Source organism: Rhinoderma darwinii, chromosome 1, assembly GCF_050947455.1.
Source record: "Rhinoderma darwinii isolate aRhiDar2 chromosome 1, aRhiDar2.hap1, whole genome shotgun sequence".
NCBI lineage: Eukaryota > Metazoa > Chordata > Amphibia > Anura > Rhinodermatidae > Rhinoderma > Rhinoderma darwinii.
The window spans coordinates 433,668,863-433,693,744 of NC_134687.1; the positions used below are offsets into that span (position 1 = coordinate 433,668,863).

Sequence of the window (24,882 nt, forward strand, 5' to 3'; positions counted from 1 at the left end):
GTTTGACTTTTGAATTACTGAAATCTTGTCAATAAATCTTAAACATACTCTTAAAGAGATTTTCCCACCAATTACATTTATCATCTATCCACAGGATAGATAATAAATATATGATCGATAGTGGCCCCACCACTGGGACGCCCACTAATTTCCATCACTTCCATAGTGTTCGAATAGAGCTACAGCACATATACTCAACCACTGCTCCTTTCATACTCCTCACAGCAGTCATGCAGGTTGCAGGGGGGCTGATGGGCTGTCCTAGGGGGCCGCCCCCTCTTTATAACGGCTTAGATGCCACAGTCGCTTTTGACTGTGGCATCTAGAGGGTTAAAATAGCGGGATTTCCGCTTTAGCGGGATACCACTCATCACAGTGAAGTATCAGCTGTATCATACAGCTTACATCCGCATAGTATGGAGCGGGCTCAGCCCGTAAGCCCACTCCATACTCCCCATACCCGGATATGACGTAAGTATATATCAAACGTCAGGAAGGGGTTAAGATATTCGAGTACTTGACCAGCTTGTCTTTAAAAAGCTAGTTTGTCTCACACTATGCATTTACCATAATGAAGGTCTGATTGGACGAAATGCATTGGTGATGTAGATCCTGTAGCAATGTGTTGGGACCTCAGGACTGGAATGGCTTGTACTGGCAGAGCAATGGCCACTTAGAGAGATATGGACATGGTCTACATTTCGACTTGCTTATCTCCTGGCAATTTATATGACTTACTTGGGAATTCTGCAAATTGAGCCACTTTGTCAACATCGCTGATCCACAAGTGGTGAGGACTGACCACCTTGGCATGTTTGTCATAAATTGAAGTATACACCAACCTATTTTGTTTTTGTCTCTCATTTGTGTCTTTTTTCGTTCTGATTTCACCTCTTGGTATCCTATCTTTTCATCTCAGATTCTATCTTTCCAATGTGTAACCCCTGTCAACAAATTTATTAGTTAATTTACACATATTACAAATATGCCGAACATGCCAAGGTGGTGAAAAAGCGGTGCGAAAATATTGGAATCTCCTTAAACAGAACAAATTTGGTCCCTTGTTTCGTGAGCAACCAATATTTGCATATCGAAAGGGGTAGTCATGGAACAATAGTCTAATTAGAAGTGACATCAGAATGAAAAAGTAGAACAAACAGACTTTTCTAGCCACTCAGCGTAGGGCAACTTTTGCATGTCTGAATTGTCAGCTTTGTAACGCTATTATTAAAGGTAAAGGACATAATTTCCAGTGAAAGGTTTTTTTCACCTGTGAAACTAAAAATTTAATTTATTTGATAAAATGCCCATGTGGAAAAGTGTATGTTGGACGAACAGCACACCAGGTTAAACTATGTTTAAATGAGCATAAATCTAATATTAAAAAATACAAAGAACTAAAACTGAAGGAAACTGAACAAAAGGAAGAAATAAAACTTGAAGTAGAGAGAAAAGAAATGAGACGTAAATTCCATGAAACAACAGCAGCTAGGCATTTTTTTAATATGAATTATCATATATGTGACCTGAGGGGGCAAATACTAAACATGATGAGGATGAGAATAGGCGATTATTATTGCAAAGAGAGGTTTTTTGGATTACTAGACTGGAAACATTTGAACCCAAGGGGTTAAATGAAACATGTCGTTTTAAAGTGTTCCTGTGAGCAACATGTGTATATTCAAGGATTTTTGTATTTGCTGTATAAAAACAGCGTTCCTTGTGACTCCATGTAGCTGTGTGTATATTTTGTATATTTATACTATATATTTATATACGTGTTATGTTTTTTCAACTATTTAACCGTTTCCCGCCGCAGGCATTTTTCAGATTTTCAATTTCGTTTTTCCTCCCCACCTTCCAATAGCCATAACTTTTTTATTTTTCCGTCGATATAGTCCTATGAGGGCTTGATTTTTGCGGGACGAGTTGTATTTTTTCGTAGCACCATTTATTGTGCCATATAATGTACTAGGAACGGGAAAAAAAACAGCGATTCCTCAATTGTTTTTTGCGCTTCGTTTCTACGGTATTCACTGTGCAATTAAAACAACATGTTAAGTTTATTCTGTGGGTCAATACAGTTATGGCGATACCAAATATATATAGACTAAATGGAAAGAGAGGCAGCACTCCAAAGAGCAAATGGAATAAATTTATTCACCCATCAGTGGAAAAAGGTACAACGTTTCAGCTGCTCGATGCAGCCTTTGTCAAGCTTGACAAAGACTGCATCGAGCAGCTGAAAGGTTGTACCTTTTTTTACTGATGGGTGAATACATTTATTCCATTTGATCTTTGGAGTGCTGCCTCTCTTTCCATTTTGTCTACATTTGGGGATTTACAAGTCAGATCCCTGGAGGCCTGCACCCTGATACCCTGGAGCTTTTTGTTCTGTTGTGTTGCCCACATTTCCTTTGGATACCAAATATATATAGTTTTTTCTATATTTTACTACTTTTTCAAGTAAAAACCTAAGTGTAAAAATAAAAATTTATTTTGCGTTGCCAAATTCTGAGAGCCATAACTTTTTTATTTTTCTGTTGATTAAGAGGTATGAGGGCTTATTTCTTGCGGCATAAGCTGTAGTTTTTAATGATACCATTTTGGGGTACATGCAACGTTTTGATCACTTTTTATTTCATTTTTTGTGTGAGATGAGGTAACCAAAAAATAGCTATTTTGGCGTCTACATTTTTTTTTACGGCGTACACCGTGTGGGTTAAATAATTATATATTGTAATAGATCAGACTTTTACGGATGCGGCGATACCATATTTTTATTTTTTTTACTATGCTCTAGGGGGAAAATGGGAAAAGGGGAGTTTTTGAACATTTAATTAAAAAAAAAAAATTTTCATAAAAAAACAACTTTATTTTATTAATTTTTACTTTTTTTATTAGTCCCCCTAGGGACATTGTTAGATCGCTTGCACTATATACTGCAATACTAATGTATTGCAGTATATTGTGATTCTGACAGGCTTCTATTAAGCGAGCGGGATCGTGCTCAATTGCGATCCCGTTCGTTACTCTGAAGTGTTGGCTGTATCGGCGCCAGACTTGAAGGAAAGAATGGTTCTTTACAGTATTTGTCTTGCAAAGGTACTCTTTATTGGAACGACAACGCGTTTCTGGGCCGGACCGGTCCCTTCATCAGGTCTGTATTAGCAGTGGAATACCTATCACAATATATATAGACAATAAATCCAGAATATAAATCACCAGTAGTACAAATATAGCACTAACCAATATATCAAAAAATATCTTTATTTAGAAAATATTTGTATAAAAACATACATAGACCATCACACATAATGAAAGTGTGTTAGGGGTATGAGGAGTAAAAAAATGCATCACATTATATATACATGTGATACAGCAGTATAGTATATAGGTATTAACAACACTGTTCAAAAACACCTCATAAATTGCCAATACATAAATATGTCGTCACTGGATAGGAGGTACAGGTGAAAAGGTGAAAGAATGATCAAAGATCAAATTCGTATAGAATCCAACCCGTATTTTGCATGTCTCCCCCTCAATAGACCAACTACAAACCACAACCAAACACACCTGTATTAGCAGTGGATCACTCGGCTCGCGCGTCGATGAAGAACACAGCTAGCTGTGAGAATTAGTGTGAATTGCAGGATACATTGACCATCGGCTGTTCGAACGCACCTTGCAGCCCCGGGTTCTTCCTGGGGCTACGCCTGTCTGAGGGTCGCTAAAAACTAGTGGTGGAACACTCGGCTCGCACATCGATGAAGAACGCAGCTAGCTGCGAGAATTAGTGTGAATTGAAGGACACATTGATCATCAACACTTCAAACGCATCTTGCGGCCCCGGGTTCTTCCCGGGGCTATGCCTGTGTGAGGGTCGCTAAAAAAGTTACAGACATGATGAAGGGACCGGTCTGGTCCAGAAACGCCTTGTCGTTCCAATAAAGAGTACCTTTACAAGAAAAAGAACCATTCTTTCCTTCAAGCCTGGCGCCGATACCGCACAATATACTGCATTTTTACCCATCTCTTCACTATATATTTGTTCCCTGCAAGGAAGATTCATCCACCGAGGGACCGCAGTGGGTGGCAACCGGCAAAGACATTGATTATTCCACAAAAATCTCGGAGGAGCGCCACTGTTTCATATCCTCTCCCTTTTTTTTCTTATCTGTGCTGCTGTTTATGTGGCATTTGCACCTGCACCAAATTCATTGGTGTTTATATTTGAAGCATCAAACTATTTCTGAATCCCAGTTTCCCTTTGATGTGTTTATTGGAAGAAGCCCAGCCACAATATATACCCTACTTTGTAATCCTCTTTTGCCCAGGATCGAAATTCTTATTCGATCTCCCATTGACTATGGATTCATAAGCTATTGGTCGAACACAGTGGCTCTTCTTTCATTTCTAGTGTCATACAGTAACTATTGAGTTATGATATTTGTTGTCTATATACCTACATCTATATTTTTTGGTCACACTGGCCTGTCTGTGTGACAGGTTTCAGTTAGGTCTGTTAAATAGTTGCACAGTATTTTATTAACATCAATATATATTTTATGATACAATAGATAAATAATCTATTTTATTCCACAGCAATACTGAGGGCTCATTATGGTCCCATGGGTTTGTGTTTTTTTGTCATTGATCTTTTTTTTGGATGTGGTGTGTAACATCCAATGGGATTGTGGATCCACTGGGCTACTCCGTTGCAACGTAGTAGCAGCTGGCCAGACAGGTATAATACAGCCACTGGTAGATGGTACCTTGGTGGCAGCTGGACACAGTCAAATTGCAGGTAGTGGATACAGGCTGGTGCCAGATTACTGGAAGCAGGCTAGTGACGGATTACTGGAAGCAGGCTGGTGCCGGATTACTGGAAGCAGCCTGGTGCCGGATTACTGGAAGCAGCCTGGTGCCGGATTACTGGAAGCCGGCTGGTGCCAGACACAGGACTCACGATACGGGATACAGGACTGGTCACAGACGCAGGACTCAGGATACAGAACACATGACTCAGTATTGGTCAAGGATGGAGGATCAAGGATACAGAATACAGAACCTTCACAGGCTAACACTGGGTTAGTACAACATTTCTCAGGCGCTGGGATAGTGGGCAGAGTTCCTTTAATTATCCAGGGTATCCAGGGACAGGCTAGGGACACTTTTATTGGTGCACGCCTGGGCCCTTTAAGAAACTTTCAGAGCATGCGCTACGGGAAGATTGGCTCACTGTCTGACAGAGTTCAGGGCTCACAAGCATCCCGGAGGAGGTAGGAGCTGGTGAGCATAGTCTTGCTGGAGGCCGTGACCGCAATCAGGAGGGGGAGGTAGGCGGTCGGCGGCGCTACATGGTTCACCATACATTAATTTATTGTACAATTTGCGACTTGTAGGGTTTATGTTACTCTTGTGTGGTTTTTTTGGGGTATATATATATATATATATATATATATATATATATATATACACTGTGTGCACAATTATTAGGCAAGTGAGTATTTTGACCATATCATCTTTTTATGCATATTTTCCAATTTCAAGCTGTATAAACTTGACTTCTTATTGGATTGAAGCATATCAGGTGAAGTGTATTTGTGTAATGAGGGAGGGTGTGGCCTAAGGAGATCAAGACCCTATATCAAGGTGTGCAGAATTATTAGGCAGCTTGATTTCCTCTGGCAAAATGGGCTAAAAAACAGATTTAACTGACTCTGAAAAGTCAAAAATTGTTAAAAGTCTTTCAGAGGGATGCAGAACTCCTGCAATTGCTAAGGTATTGGGGCGTGATCACAGAACCAGCAAACGTTTTGTTGCAAATAGTCAACAGGGTTGCAAGAAACGTGTTGAAAAAACCCAATAAATTAACTACCAAAGATTTGAGAAGAATCAAACGTGAAGCGACCAGGAACCCATTATTCTCCAGTGCTGTCATATTCCAGAACTGCAACCTCCCTGGAGTGCCCAGAATTACAAGGTGTTCAGTTCTCTGAGACATGGCCAAGGTAAGGAAGCCTGAAAGTTATAGCTCTTCGAATGTGACAATGGAAAAATGTAAAAAATGGCTTGGACATTAGGGCCCAGAATGCAAGCAGGGGGAAGGGGTTAAAGGGAAGATTTACAGTGAAGGAAAAAGGGACACCTCTCTGAAAAGTGTCTGGACGGCTGTGGTTGCACAAAAAGTTGATTGTCAACAGATTAAGAAACTGACAGACTCCATGGATGGAAGACTTATGACTGTTATTGAAAAGAAGGGGGGATATATTGGTCACTGATTTTTTTTTTTGTAAATATTTATTTGTATATTTTGAGTTGTTTGTTTCTTTTTCTCACTTTAAAGGGTAACTAAATGTTCAACAAACTTCTGACATGTTATAGTGACATGTCAGAAGTTTTGGTTGGTGGGGGTCCGAGCACTGAGACCACCACCAATCGCTAGAGCGAAGTGGCAGAAGCGCTTGTGTGATCGCTCAGCCACTTCGTTTCTGTTTGTTTTATTTCCAAAAAGCCTATGTCTTGGAGTACGGGCTCATAGACTTTCTATTGAGCCCATACTCCGACACATTAATTTCTGGAAATAGCCGAACAGAAACAAAGCGACTGAGCGCTTACACGAGCGCTTCTGCAACTTCGATCTAGCGATTGGTGGGATAGTTGATATTTTATATTTTACAATCTGGCTGTATCTGTTGTCTGGAATACTAGTTAATGGATTTAGTTGCCCGTAAGTGGAACACATATTACAACAGATGCCAGACCACATGTTCCTTGTAAAGTAACTTGCAAAGGAAAATGAGATCAAGAATAAAAGGGGAAGCAGAGTAATGACTAGGGATATTGGTTTTTGAAAGATATAGTACATACTTGGAAAAAGACACATGCATAGATACATTATAAAAATTATATGTAAATGACATTGTACTTATTATCATTCCTTTACTTGTAGCAACAGTGACAGCCGGGATACTAAAATGCTTTGAAACGTCCTTAGTTGTATTAGAACAGTCTCTTTCAATTAAACTGAAGATAATATCAGAATAGTGCAAGGGAACAATGCATGTCTCACAATATAGTCGGGGAGAATGCTCCTTTCACCTCCTATTATGCTCTTCAGACATTAGGTGCTTTTTGCTGTGTGGAAGTCTGCTTCCAGCTGACCTCATGTTGGCACGGACATTTGCTCAGATCCTTGGTGTCTGGCGGCTTTGTCTCCCTAGCTTTTGCTCTGCTTCCACTCAGGGTACTCACTGGTCTGCCCCTCTACACACAGCTTCTCTGAAGCCAGTTTACATAGGCCACCTCTGCAACAGTTTTCTCCACACAAATGTGATGGATGGTCAATTTGCTTATATTCTCTTTATTAAATTACATTATGAATTATCAAGTAGGATGCCGAATTACGAACATATGTATTCTCCATTATTTTAATGACCTTTTCTCTACATAGTTCTCGAGTCCCAAAAAAATGTGTTATCTCTATGTGTTCATCGTGTGGCCTTCATGTATCCATGGCTAGTGGGTTGGCTGAATGCCCAGACATAAAGTGCAACTATTTGTTGTTACCGCAACAAACTCTCTCATTCGAGAGAACATTTAACACCAATCCATTGTATGCTTCCAGGTGTTACCTGATGTCAGCATTTTAATGAAGAATTATAATAATGCATTTGAAATATTCTTATTGTATGCTATTGGCTGAATAAGAGTTATTGTCACATTGCCTCTGATTGGTTAACCTCAAGCCTACACCCCTTTTGAATGGTATTTTTGTAATTGAGTTTGGCAATAAACCCTTAAAGGAGTATTTTGAGCATACCAGCAGCGTCTGTGTGTTACTTCTCCTCTCTCCATATATTTCGGTATGAAATCTCCTGATTAGGATGCTGGATAAAGTTACTGGCATGAGTGTCTGTTGGAACACTCGTCTAAATTTCAGTCTAATAGATTTTGAGCCATTGACTTCCAGGACACAAACAATGACTGGAAACTCTTCACAAACTCAGTGTGATTTTGCTGCCATAGCTTATGACCAACATATAAAAATGTTTGCACACCTAAAGCATTTTAGGCAGGATGGAGCACAACTGAGAGAGAATGAAGAGAACTTACAATTAGAAGAATCAGGTTAGTAGCTGAAAGTAGTAGTCAATAACAGAGGTTGAAATCTAAGTTGTCTCGAAAGCTTGCATATATATCCTACTTATTTAACAACAAAAAAAGCTATTACACAGCTACAATTTTAGTCATCAAAGCGTCACACATATGTTTTTCAACTTCTTTGGAGTGCCTAAAACTAACATGTGAAGGATTTCTACAAACTTTTTATGCCTTCAGAAAGAATTAAAATGACTGAAGAGTTTGTGACTTTTCTTAACGGTATTTCAAAGATAATCATTATTTTTCTGAAATGCATTGGGCACATTGTATATTGCACATAGAATGTATAAAACATTACAGTATTACTTTGTCTAAGGACAAAGGAAACCGGGTCATTGCCATTTCCTTTAGCATTGCTTTGTATACTGGTAATGTAACTGTAGCTCAGATATGCCTTGAGCTAACATAATGTCAGTTTTTTAATCATTCCCTGCCCCCTCTTCTCCAAGTCACTACTGTTTATTATGAATTAGAGTGACACATCTAGATTTTAGCTACAGTTCTCAAGATTTCAAGGAAGGAAATCTGTAAAGCATCCTTCTAAAACACCTTTAACAAGGTATTCAGTAACTCAGGGGTGTAACTACCGCAGGCTGGAGGGGCATGTGCCCCTGGGGCAGTTAGGATTGAGAGGGGTGCTAGCTTGGCCAAATAGTCTGTCATTGTCATTGTCAGTTTAAGAAATCAGATGATGTGGGAGTCACCCGGCACACTTTTAAATCAGTATTTTGTATGTGCTCTCCTTCAGTTTAAGAAATCAACAGATGCGGCAAAGTACACAAGACACAGGTGGGCCCACTGATGCCTGTCCTGCATAATCCACCACACATATGTCCTGCCAGGCTCCATCCCCATGATTGAATATTCCTTCACTGCAATGACTGGATAGTGGAAGTTACTAGCTGCTATATCCTCCATTATTTGCATTGCCAAAATTCAAAGACTGAAAGAAAAAGCACCAGAACATCCTAGGGATCATGGCTGCCAATAACTATGGGGGAAAGAGGTTGCCCTAACTGCTGCTGAACAAGCAGCAGGAAATGGATAGGTAGCCACCTGCATAACAAAGTGAAGGGATATCCTTCTACACAGCCAGCTGGCTAATTTATAATACAGCTGTCGGCTCTTTAAGACTGTGCCCCCAACCACTGCAGTGCCTGCCTTATATAAATCATATTCTCCCCAGAATGCTGCTTCACCCTTTTCCCCATCACATTAAAACCACAGTTGCCCACAACATTCCTGTAAAGTAAGGGTATTTTGCTCTGCCTGCCTATTCAACCAGAGGAGGCTTCCTCTATGAAGATCATGATCTCTGCTAAGTAGGTAAGCTTGAGTATGCATGTGTGTTGTATTTGTGTATACATATGTAAGTATGGACATGTGTGTGAATGGCTGTAAACACGTACTGATGTATATGTGTGTGTGTATATGGTTGTGTATAAATTTGGTAAAGGTATAGATGTAGCCAGGGGCATAACTAGGAAAGACTGGGCCCCATAGCAAACTCTTGACCGGGCCCCCCCCCCCGGGTGCCACAAGCAGCCCCCCTTATAAATAGTGCCCCATGTAGAATGTGCCATACAGCACCCCTGAAGAGAGTGCTATATAGCCCCGTCTATAGACAGTCATACCTCATTTGTAGATAGCGCCCCCAGCTCCCCCTTGTAGATAGTGCCATACAGCCCCCTGTAGATATTGCCATAGAGCCCCCACTGTATATAGCGCTATACAGCTCCCACTGTATATAGTGCCACACAGCCCCCCTCCCTTGTATATAGTGCCACACAGCCCCCCCTTAGTATATAGTGCCACACACAGACCCCTGTAGATTGCGCCACACTCAGCCCCCTGTAGATAGAGCCACAGCCCTACCACTTGTAAATAGTGCCATACAGCTCCCCCTTGTGTATAGTGCCACACAGCTCCCCCTTGTGTATAGTGCCACACAGCTCCCCCTTGTGTATAGTGCCACACAGCCCCCCTTTGTGTATAGTGCCACACAGACCCCCCCCTTGTGTATAATGCCACAAGGCAATGGCGCATCCGAGAAAGTTGTATCAGTCAGGGGGATGTCAATCAAACATGGAAAGGTGGGCTTAGAGGCAGGACTATGTGACTCTTCAGGATAGCGGCACCGCCCCATGACCCTCTAATGAGTAATTAGCATATAGTAAGCGCCGTTTTAAAAGTGGATTTTAAGAATTTTGCTGCATCTGAAAAAAACATACAAGGGAATGTTTGGAAATATTGGCAGGTCATGTATTACCGCATGGTGGTGGTTCAAGGGGTTAAAACTACCTGACAGATTCCCATTAAATACACAATGAATTGAGAACAATTCCATCTGCCCTGCAATTTTGTCATTATAAATATATCCTATATAACTACAGATCCAGAACCAAGCTTTGACATATATACAGTACCACAACCAAGCTCAGTACATAAATACAGTACCACAACCAAGATCAGTACATAAATACAGCACTAGAACCAAGCTAAGTACATATACACTACCGTTCAAAAGTTTGGGGTCACCCAGACAATTTTGTGTTTTCCATGAAAATTCACACTTATATTTATCAAATGAGTTGCAAAATGACTAGAAAATATAGTCAAGACATTGACAAGGTTAGAAATAATCATTTTTATTTTAAATAATAATTTTCTCCTTCAAACTTTGCTTTCGTCAAAGAATGCTCCATTTGCAGCAATTACAGCATTGCAGACCTTTGGCATTCTAGCTGTTAATTTGCTGAGGTAATCGGGAGAAATTTCACCCCATGCTTCCAGAAGGCCCTCCCACAAGTTGGATTGGCTTGATGGGCACTACTTGCGTACCATACGGTCAAGCTGCTCCCACAACAGCTCTATGGGGTTGAGATCTGGTGACTGCGCTGGCCACTCCATTACAGATAGAATACCAGCTGCCTGCTTCTTCCCTAAATAGTTCTTGCATAATTTGGAGGTGTGCTTTGGGTCATTGTCCTGTTGGAGGATAAAATTGGCTCCAATCAAGCGCTGTCCACAGGGTATGGCATGGCGTTGCAAAATGGAGTGATAGCCTTCCTTATTCAAAATCCCTTTTACCTTGTACAAATCTCCCACTTTACCAGCACCAAAGCAACCCCAGACCATCACATTATCTCCACCATGCTTGACAGATTGGGTCAGGCACTCTTCCAGCATATTTTCAGTTGTTCTGCATCTCACAAATGTTCTTCTGTGTGATCCAAACACCTCAAACTTCGATTCGTCTGTCCATAACACTTTTTTCCAATCTTCCTCTGTCCAATGTCTGTGTGCTTTTGCCCATATTAATCTTTTCCTTTTATTAGCCAGTCTCAGATATGGCTTTTTCTTTGCCACTCTGCCCTGAAGGCCAGCATCCCGGAGTCGCCTCTTCACTGTAGACGTTGACACTGGCGTTTTGCGGGTACTATTTAATGAAGCTGCCAGTTGAGGACCTGTGAGGCGTCTATTTCTCAAACTAGAGACTCTAATGTACTTGTCTTGTTGCTCAGTTGTGCAGCGGGTCCTCCCACTTCTCTTTCTACTCTGGTTAGAGCCTGTGTGTGCTGTCCTCTGAAGGGAGTAGTACACACCGTTGTAGGAAATCTTCAGTTTCTTGGCAATTTCTCGCATGGAATAGCCTTCATTTCTAAGAACAAGAATAGACTGTCGAGTTTCACATGAAAGCTCTCTTTTTCTAGCCATTTGGAGAGTTTAATCAAACCCACAAATGTAATGCTCCAGATTCTCAACTAGCACAAAGGAAGGTCAGTTTTATAGCTCCTCTAAACAGCAAAACTGTTTACAGCGGTGCTAACATAATTGCACAAGGGTTTTCAAGTGTTTTCTAATCATCCATTAGCCTTCTAACACAGTTAGCAAACACAATGTACCATTAGAACACTGGAGTGATGGTTACTGGAAATGGGCCTCTATACGCCTATGTAGCTATTGCATTAAAAACCAGACGTTTGCAGCTAGAATAGTCATTTAGCACATTAACAATGTATAGAGTGTATTTCTGATTAATTTAATGTTATCTTCATTGAAAAAAACTGTGCTTTTCTTTAAAAAATAAGGACATTTCTAAGTGACCCTAAACTTTTGAACGGTAGTGTAGACAGCACCAGAACCAAGTTCGGTACATAAATACAGCACTAGAACCAAGCTCTGACATATTTATATAGCACCAGAACAAAGCTCAGTAAATAATTACTGCACTAGAACAAAACCCATACACATATACAGCACCAGAACCAACCTCAGTACATAAATACAGCACTAAAACAAAGCTCATTACATATATACAGCACCAGAACCAACCTCAGTAAATAAATACAGCACCAGAACCAACCTCAGTACATATATACAGCATCAGAACCAAACTCATTACATATATACACAGCACCAAAACCAATCTCATACGTATATACAGCACCAGAACAAAGCTCAGTACTTACATACAGCATCAGAACCAAGATAAGTACATATATACAACACCAGAACAAATACAGCTCAATTTAGTGCAACCCCTGCCGTATAGGTTTGTACGACGTAAAACGACAGCTCCCAGCATGGCCCGAACAATGGTGAGGATATGCTGGGAGATGCTGTTTCACCCAAAAAAAAATCATATCATTATCATCTCGTTGCAGATCATACAGTGACTACAGTGCTGATTAGAGGCAGAATAAACATTTACATTAAGTGACTCACCGGTGACATCTCAGATTCTAGTTCTACCGGCCATGACCCATTTCTGTGGTTTTCCGCTCAGATGTCTTCAGCTTCTCACTTTTAAAACATTTCTGCACCTATAAACAAAGTTACAATTCTCAACACATCTTGCACCTCTAACTATAATAGCGCCATACACTGTGTCCCTGATTATAATAGTACCATACACTGTCACACACACACACACACACACACACACACACACACACACACACACACACACACACACCATGCCCACTGTAGATAGTGCCCCCATAGCCACCGTGCTGCTCTACATATAGCTTCCCCTATAGGTAGTGCTCCACGTATATCCCACCTCTGTAGACAGTGCCCTACATATAGCTAACCTGTTGCTAGTGCCCCACAGGTAACCCACCCCTGTATATAGTGTCCCACATATATCCCACCCCTATAGAAAGTGAACTAAAAATAGCTCCCCTATAGATAGTGCTCTACATATAGCCCACCCCTGTATAGCGTCTCACATATAGCTCCCCCTGTATATAGTGCCCCACATATAGACCACCCTGTAGATAGTGGCCCACATATAGACCCCCCTGTATATAGTGGCCCATATCCCCACATATAGACCCCCCTGTAGATTGTGCCCCACATCCCCATATACAGACCACCCTTGTAGCTAGTGCCCCCCCCCCACATATAGACCCCCCCTGTATATAGTGGCCCACATATAGATGAACCCCCTGTAGATAGAGCCCCCACTATAGATAATGCCATTAACAGTTTTATGAGAAAAAAAAAACTTTAAATACTCACATGATCCCGTTCCTGTTCTCTGGCGATGCAGATCTGCTCTCTTCTGAACGGGTCTGCAGGAGCTGAACGAGCGTCGTCCAATGACGCTGATTGGCGGGGCAGAATGACTTGCTCCGTAAATCAGCACCTTTCTAGCATGGAAGTGGCGCGATGACGTCGTCGCGCCGCTAGCCAATCAGCGTCATTGTAAGGCGCTGAATGGTCGCGCACGGAACATGCCCGGCCATTCAACGCTAATGCATGTATTTGGCTGTCGCTAGCACCGCGGCCCTCTCCGGTGCTAGCGACGCCTACAGGCATGAGAGGGCCTGTGATGCCCGGCCCATACTTGTTGAAGGCTCGGCGGGTGGGCCCCATAGTAGCCGCGCTACTGCTGTAGCAGCCATAACGGCTGCTAGTGGCGCCACCGGGCATATGGAGGGGCATGTCGGCTGGCGTCACGGGCCCCCTCAAGTCGCGGGCCCCGTAGCAGCCGCTACCGCGGTACTTACGCCACTGGATGTAGCAATCCTTATCTTGACTCTGATTTCTTGCTGCAGTGTAATAACATCACTTAAGCCATTGAAAACCATTGAAATAATCAAGTTAAAGTTTCTTACCACTGCGTATTTAACATATTAAAAGTCAAGTTAAGAATTGCTACATCTGTATGATGATATTTTCTAATGATATATCAGTTTTATTTTATAGTTTTTTATGTCAGTATTATTTCATTACAGTATATTAAGGCACTGAGTATAGTATATATGCCATTATTTATGCATACAGTTAATAGTGGCATTATTTATGTGTACAGTATATATGGCAGCATTTTTTATATAAACAGTGTATGGAGATATTATTTGTGTACATTATATGACATTATTATTTGTGTACAGGATATGGTGGTATTATTTATGTGTACAGCATATGGCGGGTGTAATTATATGTACAATATATAGTGGCGTTATTTTTGTGTACAGTATTTAGCAATATTATTTGAGCACAGTATATTTGAAATAATGTAAATAATACACACATACATATATATATATATATATATATATATATATATATATATATATATATGTATATATATATATATATATATATATATATACATATAATATCTTAAAGATGGTGGAATGAAGATATACTTGAAGAAACTGTCAATGCTTATAGAAAATAAGGTAAATTTGTTATGAATTGTCATCTTACAAATGCTATTCTCAGTTTTCTGTATTTCTTCTACTGTTTTACAAATGGTTGAATATTGTTTGTATATACTGACCTTATATAGGATACCATACTCTCATGACAGATCTGCTTTCACAGTGTTCCTTTTTCAAAACATAATGCTAAGCATGGTGTCTATTGTTTTTCATTTATTCAGTAAATAGTGCTAGTTAGATTTGTATCCCATCTGGACAGTGGCTGCTGGTAAATCTTTTTCAGGATCATTAATGCATTGACACTTAAAGGGATAACCCAGTAATCAGTTTAGATTTAAGACATCATGACAGGTTAGCACGTACATTCTATCAAAAAAAATATTCTGTGCTGATATATACCTATGACTGTATTGTTATAGTGCCCCCTAGCATTGAGTCTTCAAACTCTTTAGCGCAACAACCTTTTGTACTCTGTATTGGTGAACACGCATGCAGTCTATTCCCCTCTTTACTGTACTCTCAGTAGCAGCGGAGGAATTCTTACTGGTGAGCAAGTTATACAATTATAATTAGCTTTTTTCTGTTTGTCAGAGTAGAATATGAGCATGTACATTGTCATCCTCAGCTTCTCTGACAAGCAGAGAAGAACTGGCACCTGCGATCGGGGGTGGATTATAATGAGGGCAATCTGGGCAAATGCCCGGGGCCCGAGGATGGAAGGTCCCTGTTCGCCCCGGTTATCCTGTATTGGCCGTTAAAATTACAGCCGGTTCAGAGAACCGGGGTGAAGCGGGACCTCTCACCCAATTGTATCCCCGTCCTTGGGATGCAGATGCAATTGCTTACTTTAGCGCTGGCGAGACAGGGAACTATCCATTCCCCTCCTCCCATTCGGCACTTTACTAATGACACAGTCGGTGCGATGACATCATCACACCGACTGCGCTGTTATGCTGGATAATGGCGTCTGGTCTCTGACCTGTCCTGCGTCGCTGGAGGATGGCACGGAAATGGGGACAGGTGAGAATGTTTTTTTTTCTGGGCAGCATTGGGGGCAATATCTAAAAGGGGCATTATCTACAGAGTCCATTGTAACTGGCGCTATCTAGAGGGGGCATTATCTAAAGAGAGCATTGTAACTGGCACTATCTACAGGGGGCATTGTGACTGGCGCTATCTACATGGGGCATTGTGACTGGGGCCATCTTCAAGGTGCATTATCTACGGAGGGCATTGTAACTGGCACTATCTACAGGGGGCATTGCGACTGGCGGCATCTACCTATCTATCTGGCATTGTTAGTGTGTGGTGTTTTACTTTACAATGTTTGACACAATTTAATTCATAGGCACAGTGTATACTACTATTATATTCTGGGGCACAGTGTATAGTACTATTATATTCAGGGATGCAGTGTATAGTACTATTATATTCAGGAGCGCAGTGTATATTACTATTATATTAGAAGGCACAGTGTATAATACTATTATATTCAGAGGAACAGTGTATAGTACTATTATATTCAGGGGCACAGTGTATAGTACAATTATATTCAGCGGCACAGTGTATAGTACTATTATATCCAGGGGCGCAGTGTACAGTACTATTATATTCAGGGGCTCAGTGTATAGTACTATTATATTCGGGGCACAGTGTATGATACTATTATATTCAGAGGCACAGTGTATAGTACTATTATATTCAGGGACACGGTGTATAGTACTATTATATTCATGGGCACAGTGTATGATACTATTATATTTAGAAGTATAGAGTGTGCCATCATGAGAATTTTATCTTCGCTTATAGGTGCGGAAATGTTGGAAAAGTGAGGAGCTGAAGACATCTTAGCTGCAGAAATGGACCGTGCCTGGGAGAAGTCATAATAAAGGTCTGGATCAGATGGAGAAGAAAAGAGAAAAAGAACGAGAAAGAATCTGAGACGTCACCTGTGAGTCACTCAATGTAAATGTTTATTCTCCCTTTGACTGATCAGTACTGTAGTCACTGTATGATCTGCAGCGAGATGACGGATTGTAGCATTCTTTTTTGTTAAACAGCAATTCCCAGCATAGCCTAATAATTGTTCAGGCTATACTGGGAGCTGTTGTTTTATGTCGCACAAGCTTATACGGCAGGAGTTAAACTGAATTTGCTAATGATCTCTGTACTGAACTGTATTTGTTCTGGTGCTGATATATGTACTGAGCTTTGTTCTGGGCTGTATATATGGACTGAGCTTGGTTCTGGTGTTGTATATATGTACTGAGCCTGGTTCTGGGGCTGTATATATGTACTGTGCTTGCTTCTGGTGTTGTATATATTTACTGAGCTTGGTTCTGGGACTGTATATATGTACTGAGCTTTGTTCTGGTGCTGTATTTATGCACTGAGCTTGGTTCTGGCACTGTATTTATGTACTGAGCTTGGTTCTGATGCTGTATATATGTACTGAGCTTCGTTCTGGTGCTGTATATAAGTACTGAGCTTTTTTCTGGCGCTGTATTTATGTATTAAGCTTGGTTTTGCTGCTGTATTTATTTAATGAGCTTGGTTCTGGAGTTATATATATGTACTGAGCTTGGTTCTGGTGCTGTATGTAACGGTTCTCACCGGTTTGTTTGTGGATCCTATGTGTCGTCTGGGAGATGATGCTTGGAACCCAGGGCAACGCTTGGCACAGCGGGTAGAGGCGGTTGGATGGTAAGCCAGAAGTCAGGACAGGCAGCAGACGTCGTAACGGGTATGGAAGCAATGGGTCAAGGCAGGCAGCGGGCGTCGTAACGGGTATGGATAGCAAGTTCAGGCAGAGAACAACAACGGGAAATTCAGACAAGGCCGAAGGGAAAGAAACAGAGAACCAGGGTACAGGGAAACTCACTGGGAACTTGGTTGAACAAGCATGGAAGAGAGGAAGGAGGATCCTTAAATAGGAAGTCTTTTGAATTAAGGCGCGTGCCCTTTAAGAAAGGACGAGTCAGCGCGCGTGCCCTCTAGTGGCTGCAGCCGCACATTGAGGATGACAGCCACGGCGGGAGGTAAGGGATGCACTTACCTGATGCCGCCCAGGGCCAGCAGAGTGTCTGGATCGTGTAAGTGGGGCACGGGATGAGCATGCAATAATGGAGGGCAGAGGAACCGGAGCAGAGGCCGTGGGGAAGGCGGGGAACGGTGCGGCAGCCGTTACAGTACCCCCCCTTTACGCCCCCTCTTTTTTGGCTTGCTTGGGAACCTTCGTTCAAAGCCCTTGATGAGAGCTGGGGTGTTGACATTCTCCACAGGCTCCCATGATCTCGCCTGAGGACCATAATCTTTCCAGTCCACTAGGTACCATAATCTTCCCCGTGTTCGTTTGACATCCAGGATCTCTTTAATCTCGAATTCGGCATCTGCCGCAGGAGCAGGATGGACAGGAATTTTTTTTTAAAAATGGGTTGAGTATAGTGGGTTTCAGCAGAGAAATGTGGAAGGAATTAGAGATTTTCAGAGACTGAGGAAGGCGAAGTCTGAAAGTTACTGGATTGATTTGTTTTGTTATCTCATAAGGACCCAGAAACCGAGGAGCTAGCTTGTAACAAGGGGTCTTCAAACGTATGTACCGGGTGGACAGCCAGACTTTATCCACAGGAAAGAGCTGCGGCGTATTTTATCCGTGTCTCTCTTAAAAATGGCTACGGCTTTGTGGATGTAGTCCTTGGCCTTCTGCCATATCCGTACAAAGTCACGGTGGACCGTGTTAGCAGCTGGAACCTCAGAAGGCACAGAGACTGGTAGGGGAATTCCTGGGTGCTGGCCATACACCAAGAAGAAAGTAGAAGAGCGGGTAAATTCCCCCGTATGGTTGTTGTAGGCAAATTCGGCCCATGGAAGTAGACTTGCCCAGTTGTCTTGTTGTGGAGACACGAAATTCCTGAGGAAACTTTAAAGTATTTTGTTTATCCGCTCTACTTGACCATTTGATTGAGGATGGTAAGCGGAAGAGAAGTCTAGTTTGACCTCCAGCAGTTTGCACAAGGCTCTCTATAACTTGAAAGTGAACTGTACTCCTCTGTCAGAAACAATATGCTTAAGAAGACCATGAAGGAAAAAGATGTGTTTGATAAACAGTGTTGCCAGTTGGGAAGATGACGGAAGGCCTGAGAGGGGTACAAAATGCGCCATCTTGGAAAAGTGATCCACTACTACCCAGATCACGGTACACCCAGCAGAACTAGGCAGATCGGTGATGAAGTCCATGGCAATGTGCGACCAGGGAGAGTCAGGCACAGGTAGAGGATGCAAAAGGCCAGCAGGTCTTAAATGGGAGACTTTATTCTGAGAGCAGGTGGAGCAGGCTGAAACAAAGTCTTTAGTCTCTTGGGACATGGAAGGCCACCAGTACTGACGGCCAATCAAATTGAGAGTCTTTTTGATGCCAGGGTGCCCAGAAACCCTGGAGCCATGACCCCAGCGAAGAACACAATCCCTTTGTTTAGGGGGTACGTAGGTCCTTCCTCAGGGAATGTGTACCACTTCAGCTGGAGCAGTGATCATAATACGTTTAGGATCTATAATAAACTGAGGACTGGGCTCTTGGTCTGTGGGGTCAAAACAGCGAGATAAGCGTTAGCCTTGGTATTCTTTCCAGCGGGTCTGTAGTGAAGCTGAAAATCATATCTGGAGAAGAATAATGGCCACCGTGCTAGCCGAGAATTTAGGCGTTGAGCAGTCTGCAAGTATAGGAGGTTCTTATTATCTGTGTAGATGATGATAGGATGCCGTGCACCCTCAAGCAAATGTCTCCATTCCTCCAAGGCAAATTTAATAGCCAAAAGTTCTTTATCTCCAATACCATTATTTTTCTCAGTGGATGTGAATGATTTGGAGAAAAAAACCATAGGCCACCAGTCTCCCTCTAGAAGTCTTTTGTGAAAGAATAGCTCCGACTCCCACAGATGAAGCATCGACCTCTAGAACAAAGGGTTTGGTGGAATCCAGTCTATGTAGGACTGAAGCAGAAGAGAAGGCAATTTTAAGGGCTTGAAATGCGCCTTCAGCCTCCGTGGTCCAGTCTTTGGCATTAACCCCATTTTTGGTCAGTGCAGAAATATGAGCTGTCATAGAGGAGAAATGAGGAATAAACTGGCGGTAATAAGTTGCGAATCCCTGCAGGCGTTGGACCGCTTTGAGTCCTTGCGGACGAGGCCAGTTGAGAATTGAGGATAGCTTGGCTGGATCCAAATGACATACCCCAGGAAAGGCAGGCTGGTTTTCTCGAAGAGGCATTTCTCTAGTTTGGCAAACAGAGAGTTCTCTCGCAGATGCTGTATCACTTGGCGCACATGCACACGATGAGTTTGAATATTGGGAGAAAATATTAAAATGTTATCTAGGTATACCACCACACAGCTGTACAATAGATCCCGAAAAATGTAATTAACAAAAGCCTGGAAAACCGCAGGAGCATTACAAAGTCCAAAGGGCATGAAGAGGTATTCAAAATGCCCATCACGTGTGTTGAATGCGGTTTTCCATTCGTCTCCCTCGCGTATACGGATGAGGTTATAAGCTCCACGAAGGTCTAATTTGGTGTAAATTCTCGCCCCTGTAGGCGGTCAAAGAGTTCAGAGATCAATGGTAATGGGTACTTGTTCTTTAGAGTGATATTATTCAATCCACGATAATCAATACAAGGACGCAGGGAGCCGTCTTTTTTCCCCACAAATAAAAAGCCTGTGCCAGCAGGAGAGGAGGACATACGGATGAATCCTCTCTCTCTTTCTTGGATATAGCGAGACATGGCCTCCGTCTCAGGCACAGACAAAGGGTAGACTCTACCTCTGGGAGGGGTGGCGTTGGGGACCAGGTCTATGGCACAGTCGTTTGGCCTGTGAGGAGGCAGCGATTCAGCTTGTTGTTTACAGAAAACATCCTAGAAGCTTTTGTATGGAGTAGGAAGTCCTGCTTAGTTAGGTTCTGTAGGCTGAGGCATGGGTGGGCGAATAGATTGTAGACAATGTTGGTGACAGAAGTCACTCCAGCGGGTAATTTGACCTCCAGTCCAGTCAATAATGGGAGACCACGGTAGCAAAGGGTTCAGAGAGTTTTTTAAAACATAGAAGGAGATACGTTCCTAGTGCAGCGCCCCTGTTAACAAGAGAATGGGCTCGGTGATGCAATAGATAGTCTCCTGTAGAAGCCTCCCATCTACAGAAGCAATCGACAAAGGTTTGGTTAATCTTTGCACTGGGATTTGGTAGCGATTTACCAAGGACTGGCACAGAAAATTCCCAGTGGATCAGGAATCTAGGAAGGCTTTGGCACAGAAAGTGGTTCCTGCAAAGGACAGTTTTGCTGGTATGGTCATCTTTTGAGCGGAAGCAATTCCACCTAGGGTAGCCTCTCGTACTTGCCCTAGGCGTTGGAGTTTTCCGGCCTCACTGGACAGTCTTTGAGGAAGTGCATTTTTCCGCCACAATATAAACACAAGTTCAACTTGCGTCTATTCTGGCGCTCCTCAGGCGTGAGTCTTGTTCTCTCCACCTGCATGGGTATGTCCGACCGAGAGGAAGATGAGGCAAGAAGAGGCATTTGGAAGGTTGGTGCCAAACGTGATGTCCGATTGCCTCGAGCAGATTCTTGTTGTCTCTCACGGAAACATATATCAATCTGATTAGCAAGAGTAATCAAGTCATCCAAGGACGGTGGAAGGTCTCGGCCAGCAAGTTCATCCTTGATTTAGCCCACCAGACCCTCCCAGAAGGTAGATACCAAAGCCTCATTATTCCACTGGAGTTCTGTAGCCAGGGTGCGGAATTGAATGGCGTATTGGCCTACAGTGGAGGTTCCTTGCCGGAGCTTGAGAAGAGAGGAAGCTGCAGAAGAGGCTCGACCCGGTTCTTCAAACACCCTTTTAAAAGTGGAGAGAAAGTTCTGAATATTATACATGATGGGGTCGTTTCTCTCCCACAAGGGCGATGCCCAAGCCAGCAATTCACCAGACAGCAGGGACAGGATGTAGGCCACCTTAGCCCGGTCTGAGGAAAAATGATGCGCCATGACTTCGAAATGGATGTTGCATTGATTGACAAATCCCCTGCAGGTCTTGGGGTCTCCCTCATAGCGGGCAGGCGAAGGTAAAAGTAGTCTTGGACTGTAGACAGGAGCTTGCTGTGGTGGTGGTGGTGGTGGTATCGGAGGCGCTAGTTCGTCCAAACGAGTGGACACATTTTGCAGCAGCTGAAAAAGCTGATCTTGGCGGACTCGTTGTCTAGACAGCTCCTGAGCCATATCAGCCGTGTCAGGTAGGGCTGTGTCAAGGGGATTCATGGCTTGTTCAAACTGTAATGGTTCTCACCGGTTTGTTTGTGGATCCTCTGTGTCGTCTGGGAGATGGTGCTTGGAACCCAGGGCAACGCTTGGCACAGCGGGTAGAGGCGATCGGATGGTAAGGCAGAAGTCAGGACAGGCAGCAGACGTCGTAACGGGTATGGAAGCAATAGGTCAAGGCAGGCGGCAGGCGTCGTAACGGGTATGGATAGCAAGTTCAGGCTGAGGTCAACAATGGGAAATCCAGACAAGGCAGAAGGGAATGAAACAGAGAACCAGGGTACAGGGAAACTCACAGGGAACTTGGTTGAACAAGCATGGAAGAGAGGAAGGAGGATCCTTAAATAGGAAGTCTTTTGAATTAAGGCACGCGCTGGCCCTTTAAGAAAGGACGAGTCAGCGCGCGCACCCTCTAGTGGCTGCAGCCGCACATCGAGGATGATGGCCGCGAAGGGAGGTAAGGGATGCACTTACCTGAGGCCACCCAGGGCCAGCAGTGCGTCCGGATCGGGTAAGTGGAGCTCGGGATGAACATGCGGTAATGGAGGGCGCAGGAACCGGAGCAGAGGGGAAGGCGGGGAACGGTGCGGCAGCCGTTACACTGTATATATGTACTGAGCTTGGTTCTGCAGTTATATATATGTACTGAACTTAATTCTGGTGTCGTTTTTATGCACTGAGCTTAATTCTGGTGTTGTGTTTATGTGCTGAGCTTTGTTCTGGTGCTGTATATGTGTACTGAGCTTTGTTCTGGGGCTGTATTTATGTACTGAGCTTTGTTCTGGTGCTGTATATGTGTACTGAGCTTGGTTCTGGGGCTGTATATATGTACTGAGCTTTGTTCTGGTGTTGTATATATGTACTGAGCTTTGTTCTGGTGCTATATATCTGTACTGAGATTGGTTCTGTGGCTGTATATATGTACTGAGCTTGATTCTGGGTCTGTATATATTTACCTTATCTTACGGTAAAAGTAGATGTTAAATCTACTTTTACCTTAAGAGAAGGTAAACATATACAGTGAAAACTAAACCCAAAACACCATGGAGGAATCTCAGTTTTTCCCAATTCACCCATTATATGGTACTTTACATGGTGCCAATAAAAACTATAACTCCTCCCGCAAAAAAATAATCCTTCACACACCACTCCATTGACGTAAATATAAAAAAGTTATAAAGCTCCTGACTCTTTAGGGTCTCAAAATATTCTGCTTTTTCTCTTCTGCATGGCTCATTCTGCTTTTACAGCAAATTCAAAACCGTGCCAGGTCTGTGGCCGCCTAAACAGAAATCTGCAAATATATACGACACAGCATTCTCATAGTTCTGTCTTCAAGGTTCTCTGGGGGGGGGGGGGGGCCCAGACTTGAAAAAGTGCCCGGGGCCCATGGTACCCTTAATCCGCCCCTGCCTGCAATGTAATTGCCATCTTCTGTGCTTGTTATAGGAGTGTAGCGCACACTACTTTAGCCACAGAATAGTGGAGGAACACAGGACTGAACAGCTGCGGCAATGCTGCCTGTCCACAAGACCCTATTAGAGCCGTGGCACTGATGGACTGACAAGATAGAGGAACATTCAATGAAAAGTAAAGTTTTACCCAAAGACATGTATGAAACATTTATATCTAATATTGAGGTGGATGTGGGATTTTTTCCAACAAAATGGTATATCTCTTCAGGATCAGAAAGCGCTATGAGGCATACTTTGGTATTTGTCTTAGTAGAACTTTGGGAATAGATTAGATAAAGCTGAAGAATAAAAAATACAGCCCATTTATTTATAATTGTAGAAGATAATGTAATAACTTTGGTCCTCATACATTTTATATCTGCCATTCTCAGTGGGATTCACTGATGGTCTAATGTCAATAGAAACTCGCAAGCAAAATGAAAAGGCAATAATATATCTGTGCCTTTGTATTTGATTTTGTTCTCCAATTTGTAGTTTTTTTTTAGTGTTAGGCTCTTTATGGTCTGTAGTTATGTCAGATTTTGGACATAATTTGGTGTACCGTGCATACAGATGTAGCCAAGTTTATCTTGACTCTGATAACTTGTTGCAGCGTGATATCCCACAACAAAAGCCATTGAAAATTCATTGAAAATGTCAAGTTGAAGTTTCTTGCCACTGTGTATTCAATGCGTTAAGAGTCAATATAAAGATGGCTACATCTGTACATCTCTAAATTATAATGGATTATTAGTTGGATATTTATTTCTTGTGGATTTTTAAATTCATATGTTCATCTTTGATGTTCACATATAATATGGACTGTGTATTCTAATTGCTCATATGTGGATAAAAACTGCCTATCATTTTTGGATTACTATACAAGCTTCTATTGATTTTGGCAAACCTATTTGGCAAATCTTGCTAAAGATGATCCCTGGATCCCTGAATATACAGACATCACTGTCTTGCTTTGAATCTGTGTGTCTTTGCAGTAAATTTTCATTATTATGTGGAAATTACAATAAATGCAATATAACATTATTATATTGTTTAAATCCATTATAGAACTATATCTATTTTTCTTTTTATCATTCACAAATTCTTGCATTACCATAGGTGCTGCACAGTCCAACCACAATGCATTGGCTGTTGCATTGGCCCATTGATATTATAGTCAGTATAACAGAACTGTCTGTCTAAACACTGTGGGTACATGATTTGTAGAACAGTAGCACAGCTGCCACTAGGTCTATAATTCACTTGCATGGGAA

General features: G+C 42.3%; 2 non-coding genes across 2 annotated transcripts; both read left to right on the top strand.

The window, feature by feature from the left end:
* Positions 1–3,579: 3,579 nt before the first annotated feature.
* LOC142718110 (5.8S ribosomal RNA) lies at positions 3,580–3,733 on the top strand. The gene has a single exon (XR_012872250.1). It is a non-coding gene; the product is annotated as a 5.8S ribosomal RNA (ribosomal RNA).
* A 2-nt stretch (positions 3,734–3,735) lies between these two features.
* Positions 3,736–3,889, top strand: LOC142718121 (5.8S ribosomal RNA). Its single transcript, XR_012872262.1, has one exon. It is a non-coding gene; the product is annotated as a 5.8S ribosomal RNA (ribosomal RNA).
* The last annotated feature ends 20,993 nt before the right edge of the window (positions 3,890–24,882 follow it).